The sequence below is a fragment of the Suricata suricatta genome, chromosome 2, assembly GCF_006229205.1.
Source record: "Suricata suricatta isolate VVHF042 chromosome 2, meerkat_22Aug2017_6uvM2_HiC, whole genome shotgun sequence".
Classification (NCBI taxonomy): Eukaryota; Metazoa; Chordata; class Mammalia; order Carnivora; family Herpestidae; genus Suricata; species Suricata suricatta.
In genome coordinates, this window is record NC_043701.1 from 71,980,024 (window position 1) to 71,987,870 (window position 7,847).

The following is a 7,847-nucleotide window of genomic DNA, read 5'->3' on the forward strand; positions in this document are numbered from 1 at the left end:
ACAAGGCAGCTTGTGAACCTTTAAGCCAAAATTACTCATCCGAGGAGTCCTGGATCTCCCAGGAACATGCTCACCTCAGGACTCCTGCCTTGCTCAGTCCTGGCAGAGAGCAGCAGAAGGGAAGCCCACTGGCATAAGCAGTACTATGAATTTCAGAGTGCAACTTCTAGGCCCTTGGACACCTAAGCCCCCTTAAGTGTCTTAAGCAACTGGAGATCAGAGAGGCACATTCTCATGGCCACCATGGTTACCTCAACTAGCCAGCATCCTTTGTAAAACTAGTAGAGCCAAGCCAAATTCCACACATTTAAATTTGTTCCATTCAACCATAAGCATGAAATGACAATTGATCTACAGATGCCAGCAGCATATGCTTCCTGACATCTTGAATACAGTCCCAGTTCATCTTTTTACAGGCATATGCAAAAATATTAGAGCTAAAACCCCAGTGTGCATGACCCTTCTGGAGGCTTTGCAGAATGCTCAGTGTTTAGAATAGTAAGACTGGACATACGGAAGAACACATTTCAGTACATTCCAGGAAAGCCTTGCCATCCAAATTTATCACTGCAGCTACTTACTACTGAACTTTGTTACTTATGTAGCACGTTACGAAGAGTTAGAGAAAAGTCAACATGATGAACGTCCTGTCTAGAAGCCTCTCAAAGTGTTGCATGACACACAGCACAGATCAAGTACTGGGGACTCTAAAAAATATAGACGAAATCTTACAATTTAAACATAACAGAGACATATCTTATGGCTTCAATATCAGTTTTCTCAGTTTCTTTACAACTTGCCTTTTATAAGCATTTTAATATTAAAATGTGAATTCAGGATCACCAAAAATTTTTCAGCTTTTTGAACTTTCAGTCACTATTGCAATTTCAGTGGGGTGCTTATCCAAGAAAAGAGTTAGCTAGATGCTCAATTGTTATAAAACAGCAGTGACTATACATGGGAGAAGGGGAAAACTAATTTAGCGAAGCATCAAGGCTTGGCTTTAAACTACAGCAACTGTCAAGTTCTGAGAAAAAACAACAGCTGCCTGGTGCCCTACGTTCAGGAATGGGCTTGTTCTGCAATCAAGACTTCTGGCCAACCACAAGTCAGAAACAATTTCTCAAATAGTGACTAGTTTGGAAAATGCATTCTGCAGTAGCAAATCAAAGAATAAATTTTATTTGTGCATTAATGCGGAACAAACTTATGGTTTGTCATCATGCAAGTATTACAAAACTAATCAGTTCCACCAAAATGGGGTACACACTGGAATGGTCAATTTCATTGCATGGTATTTCAGCTGCATAGTATTTCCAGAAATGTATGGTATGATGAATCTGAATACATAAACAAAATGTCATTATTCTTCCTTGAAATAAAGACTTATAATTCTATAAGAAAAGACTTGAAGACGATTTTATCTGCTTGTAAAATGTCTATACAATGTTTCTGATGATTAATAGATTTAATAAAGGACTTATTGTCTCAAATCATAGTTGAAAGAGGCCAACTAAAACAGTTAATGGAAAAGATACCAAATCTTGGAGAGATTAAAAAAACTAGTTAAAAAAATTGAGTTTAATTTGTTAAAATTTCACAAACAAAAATATTATCAAGCTTTGAAAAAATAGTATCTCAGAATTTAGTAGAATAACTTTATGCTTTAGAAATTGCTAAATGCTATAGAAATGTAAGCTAATAACTGGAGTACTTCCAAAATTATTAACTCACATATAATATACCAGAACATTGGGGTAAATTCAAATATTGCTCTTAGGAACTTGAAAATCTCTCAAAATGAGAAGGAAAATTGATGTGCTATAGAATACACTATTTTGGAAAAGTGCTTATAAATATTAAAAGAAGCATGTGCACTTGCTTTCTTTGTCATAAATTATAAGAGGCAATTTCATATGCTTTTCGGTTTACCTTATTGCTCCTAGTTAAATTCAGAGCAATTTTTAGGAAAAACAATTAAAAGATATGCTTAATGACTGATAACTCTCTATGACAAAGGCAATTGCATTTTAAAACTTCTTCAGATAAAAGTGACATAAGAGATTACTCCTTTTAAAAACTTTTGTTGAAGACCTCTAAGACAAGGACCAATTTGAACTTTCTAGTAAAAGTTCTTGAAAAAGACGCTGACCAGAGGCAGTGCTCAGGCAGAAGCCCGACTGAGAACTCATCCCCCACCCTGCCAGCCCCCTCCTCACTTCTAAGGAAAATAAGAAACAGGTTTGCAGAAGAAAAGAGCAGACAGCTCCCTTGAAGGCCAATTTTCATTCCAATTTTACTAGATCTTAGCTACAGTCTGCAAAATCTACTTCTGATATTTTATGCTAAGCACATCTGTTGTTAGTAGCTGGAAGACAAGCATGCTCATTTTTTAGAGATCTGTATAAATGGAAAAGAGTGATATTATGCAAAGGCTTTTATAAGTATCACTTAGAATCAAATCAGTGCTGTTAGTCCACGTAAGCATATTCAAGAAGAGTTTTTCTCTGGTCCTCAAAACAGACTTCTACAAATTATTTCACTTTAAGAGATGTGAATCCCTCTTGTGGATTAAAAACAGAACACTCCACAGAAAGTCACTTACCAATAATCAGGTACCTATACACTGCAACAAATATGTAAATAATTTGATCCATTATATATATATATATACATAAAATATAGCACCAACTCAGAAAAGTACCAACTTCTCTTTGATAGTAAATTCAAATAAAAGTGTGTGTGTGTGTGTGTGTGTGTGAGACAGAGAGAGAGAGAGAGAGAGACAGAGACAGAGACAGAGACAGAGACAGAGTTAAAATTCATAATATTTGTCTGCCCCAGATTGTTAGAGGAAGGCCAGGCAGGCTCTCCATATCCAACAGATGCCACTGCTCTGAGCTTCTATAAAGTGCCATCTAAGTTTAGAACCAACGAATGACAAGGAGCCAGAGACCTGGAAGGAATAAGGTATTGTGAAGGTAATTACTCTAGGCACAGAAAGTAGCACTTGCAAAGGCCAAGACGCAGGACAGTGTTTGTGTTTGTGCTTTCAGGTTTGAGATAATGACTCAATGGCAATGTGGCCAGGAAGTGGCTTTCAAAATACTTGACTCTGACCCACAGTAAAGAACTAGTTTTATATGGCTGTCTAGCCCACACCCAGACACACACACACACACATACATACATAACATAAAAGTTTTGTGCAACATTTTCCCTTACTGATCTCTGTTTGAGTTACAGTAGCCCACACACACACACTCATCCCGGGGGGATATGTTCCAAGGCCCCCCGTATATATGTTGTATATATACATACATATATATATATACAGATCTATGATAATGTTTAATTTTATTTATACATTAGGCATATTAAGAAACCAACTAATAATAAAATAAAAGAATTATAACAATCTACTGAAATAAAACTTATGTGAATGTGGTCTTTCTGAAAATATTTTACTGTACTGTATTCACTCCTCTTGGGATGACATCAGATGATAAGACACCTATGGGATGAGATAATGTGAGGTAAAAGACATGGTCATTATGATGTAGACTTTGGCTATTGCTGACCTTCTGACCATATGACAGAGGGATTATCTACTTCTGGATGGTGACTAACCACTGATAACCAAAACCTCAGGTAACTAAAACTGCAAACATCAAAACTGCCAATAACGGGGGACTACTGTTCCTTCTTGTTTTCTATGTCTTCTTTAACGCAGATAGAGATAAGTTGTTATTTCACAATCTGCCAATGGGTCACGCTGCAGGTTGTCAAACAAGGGGGAGAGAAGAGTGTGGTAGTGACGGGTATAGGACGACGATGGCAGCCACAGTGGACAGGACCCAGAGTGAGTAAGGTTGGTGTTCAGCAAAAAAGGATTTGCTCTATGAATTAAATTAAGGTGACAGATTTAGCAAACTTGTCAAATACAGATATATTACATGTAAATATGCAGATTGGAATTTCAGTTAAGCAATGAATAACTTTTATTATAAAATATCTCATCCAATACAAGTACTACAATAATAAAATACTTCTACTTACAATGTAGCACTTATCCTGTATTTTATCTGGCAACCCCATTTAAAAATGATGGGAAGTCATTTAAAGATTTTAGACCAGAGTGATAAATGGAAAGATAAATGACCTGATTTCCTTTAAAGGTTGAGTTGCCATGGAAAGAATTTGTTAGAGGCCAAAAGAACAGGTAAGAGGCTGCTGGAGGAGAAGCTGTTGTGAGCTGTACGGAGGGAAATGAGGAGAGGATTAGGACAGTGAGTATCAGCAATATGGCAGGTCCTAGAGCCAAAGGGGATTAACTGAACTAAGTCCGTCTATCATATGTGAATATATTTATTATACATGCTTAATGTTGCAATTTCATTTCTCAAAATAACGTCTGTTAAAGTTATACTCTGATAATAAACACAAATTTTTGCAATTCTTCTAAGAACATCTTTTTTTTTCTTTCTTTTTTTAGTATTTTTCATTTCTCCTGGCCCCACTGTCTGTGCCTCCAAGGCCCTGGGTGTGAGAGTTTGGAGGTTTGGATGTGGTTTCAGTACCAAAGAGGAAAATGGATCCAGCTGCCCCTCACCACAGACCTTCATGGCATGCACTGTGCTGTCGCCTCAGTGGATAACACTTACGGTTTAGGAGGAAACTTTGGAGTTTCTCATGTGGTAACATCTTTTCACAGGTAAATCATGTAACGGTGTCTTGATTTAAGTGCTTTTTATTTAAATATTTTTTAGAAGTATTCACAAAAATTTATTTGGTGCCATGGCTTCATAGAGGATCGTAAGTCTAATTATAGTTCTGTAAGTACTCCAGTAAATCAAATGGTCCTATAAAATTTTATTTGACCCTTACATTTTTTCATAAGTATATTTAAAAATTTTCTCAGAATCATGTTCCTAGAGCAGTGATAGCCTTATATCTTTAATGACTAACCATATTACTTTAAAAATAGAATGTTGTTTCAATATCCCTTCAACTAGATTTTGGAAACCTAACTCACTCTAATTTAGTGAGAGTTAGTCACACGGCATAATTATCCATGAAATTACTAGGATGCTTGGTATTCCTTAAAAGGATGTACATAAAGCACTTAAACCCTATGAAATAAGTTAAACAAAGAAAGTCTATTGTTCTTTAAAAGTTAACTGACATCAGCTGAAATAGCATAACACAATCCCTCTGGCCAGAAAAAGGTAGGTGGAGGGGAGCTTATTTGTATATTGAAATTAATTCTCATACAAGCCACTCTGAATGAATTGTAATCCTAAATGATAATGCCTACATACACCGAGCATAACAAAAGAGTCCCAAGTTATGAAATAGATGACTGCTTTTGATCTTGGCATTTTACAGGAACACCATAAATATATTATATATAGAAATTCAGTTGAGTCACAAGCTATTTCCATATGTCTATTATGCTTTAATAGACATAGTTATAATAGGATTTTTCCATATTAAATTGAAGCCACCTTTCCTTTTACTAAGCATTTGGAAGAATTTAGATTTCTTTAGAATTAGAGCAATTACAATCTACATGCCTCCCCTCTCCTCGCAATTTTCTTTTTAAAGTGAATCCAATTATACCTTTTTCTTTCCCTAATATTAGCAAACCCTCATACTAATCAATAACAAGAGGGCTCCTCGTTATTCAAAGCCATAGGAAGTTGTTGTAACTTGTGGTGAAGATTGTATTTCCAATTGTTTAAACCAATTCCTCATTGTAAGTCAATTCAAGGAACTCCAAAATCATGTCAGCTAAACTAAGCTAAAAATACAAAGGTCTCATTCATCAACGAACTGCCCACAGTGTGATATAATTCAGTTTATTCCATTATAAGTGATCTTATTCTCATAATCTGAAGATACCAGGATTCTTTTTTTTATTCAAGTATTGTTGTATTTTAAATTTGTTTTTAGATTTGACTATTTTAAGCCAATTCATAATCAGCATATGATTTTAGCTTCTGATGTATAAAATAGCTATAACAATAATGAGACTAATAAGAATGCTTTAGTACTTCACAAATATTTTATTTTATTTATGTTTTTTTAATTTTTTTAATGTTTTATTTATTTTTGAGACAGAGAGACAGAGCATGAGAGGGGGAGGGGCAGAGAGAGAGGGAGACACAGAATCAAAAGCAGGCTCCAGGCTCTGAGCTGTCAGCACAGAGCCCGACACAAGGCTTGAACCCATGAACATGAAATCATGACCTGAGCCGAAGTCATAGGCTTAACTGACTGAGCCACCCAGGTGCCCCCACAAAGTTTAAAAAATATTAAAAAGTTCAATTTCAGTGAATCAAAGATTAACACAAAACTGCTTACCCACTCATTCACTGTGTTCTAATCCCTACAGCACACTTGCAAAGGAGGTTTATTGTTAACCTACTACTTTGAAAACCTAGTAGCCTTGGTTAATGTGGTGGAAAACTGACCCCCTGCTTTGACTCTTTCTTTTCCATTCACTTTTCTACAATATGAGAAAAACATTTAAATATCAATAGAAATCTTCCTTAGTTTTTCTTCAGACATCTGCATGTGAAAAATATGGTAAGCTCTCTTAGATATTTGAATAAAACGAACCTCATATGTAACCTTCAGAATAGTTTTTATGTCAAATAGTGTATATGATGCTCCCTGCCATTATGCATTATATGATCGAATTCAACATATGATGCCTTTCGTTAATATAGTATCCTTAATAAGTTAACATATTAATAGATTAATAGAGGCAAGCCTCCCAGTTAAGTATCCCAGGGATTCTCAAATACTGCCATTTTCGACTCTGGCATTTCCCCTCTTGAAATCTACAAACAATAGCAATACTACAAAGCCAATAGAGATATGTTAGCAACCTTGTCAGCTATAATTACAGTACAGTTGAGAAAGATTTAGCTACAGGGTGTTCACGTCAATATTTATGTATTTTTTAATATTTATTCATTTTGGGAAGAGTGCGAGTAGGGGAGGGGCAGAGAGAGGGGGACAGAGGATTGGAAACCGGCTCTTCCCCAACAGGCTGATAGCAATGAGCCTGATGTGGGGCTCCAACTCAAGAACTGTGAGATCAAGGCCTGAACTGAAGTTCAACACTCAACCAACTGAGTCACACAGGTGCCTCTGTTCATGTCAATATTTACAATGTGAGAATTGAAAGAAAATCTAGGGGGGAAAAAAACAAACAAAAAAAAACCATCATGTAATTTCTGTCCTTGACAGAATGTATTAAATAAGCAAACACCACCAACAAGCAAAACAAGTACTACAATGTAAAAATATTTAAAAAAATAAAGAAAACCCTCTCACATGCATAAATGAAAGATTGCACACAAAGAACTCACATCTTTTCAAGCTTCAATAGTAAATATTCTGGTACTATGTATTAAATACTGCATGCTTTGCCCAAGCTAAGATGAAACCACATCATAAATCAATAAGCATTTTGCATTTTCTTTCATTATCTACTCAAAGTCATGCCTACTGCACCTCTAAACGTTTCATTAAATCCAATTATACAGCTAACACTCCCAAGATAAACTTAGATTGTATTGCAGTTTCACTTAACAGTATATAAAATGCTGTGTTGTGACAGGTATCAACTATCCATTAGATACTGAATCACTTTTTCTTAAGCACTACTAACTGCTTGCTTTTCTTGAAGCTAGATCATTCTGAATGTTTCCTGTTAGACCTATGAGTACAAACATATGGTATCTGTCCTTCTCTGCCTGACTTATTTCGCTTAGCATGACACCCTCAAGGTTCATCCACTTTCCTACAAAGGGCCATATGTCATTCCCTCTCAT

At 35.8% G+C, this 7,847-nt stretch overlaps 1 long non-coding RNA gene across 1 annotated transcript in view; it reads left to right on the plus strand.

The window, feature by feature from the left end:
• Nucleotides 1–3,575: 3,575 nt before the first annotated feature.
• LOC115306519 overlaps nt 3,576–7,847 on the plus strand; it is a 22,161-nt gene continuing 17,889 nt past the window's right edge. Inside the window, exons 1-2 of the long non-coding RNA XR_003915354.1 lie at nt 3,576–3,651; nt 4,496–4,714. This is a non-coding gene — a long non-coding RNA (uncharacterized LOC115306519). The remainder of the gene's footprint in view (nt 3,652–4,495; nt 4,715–7,847) is intronic.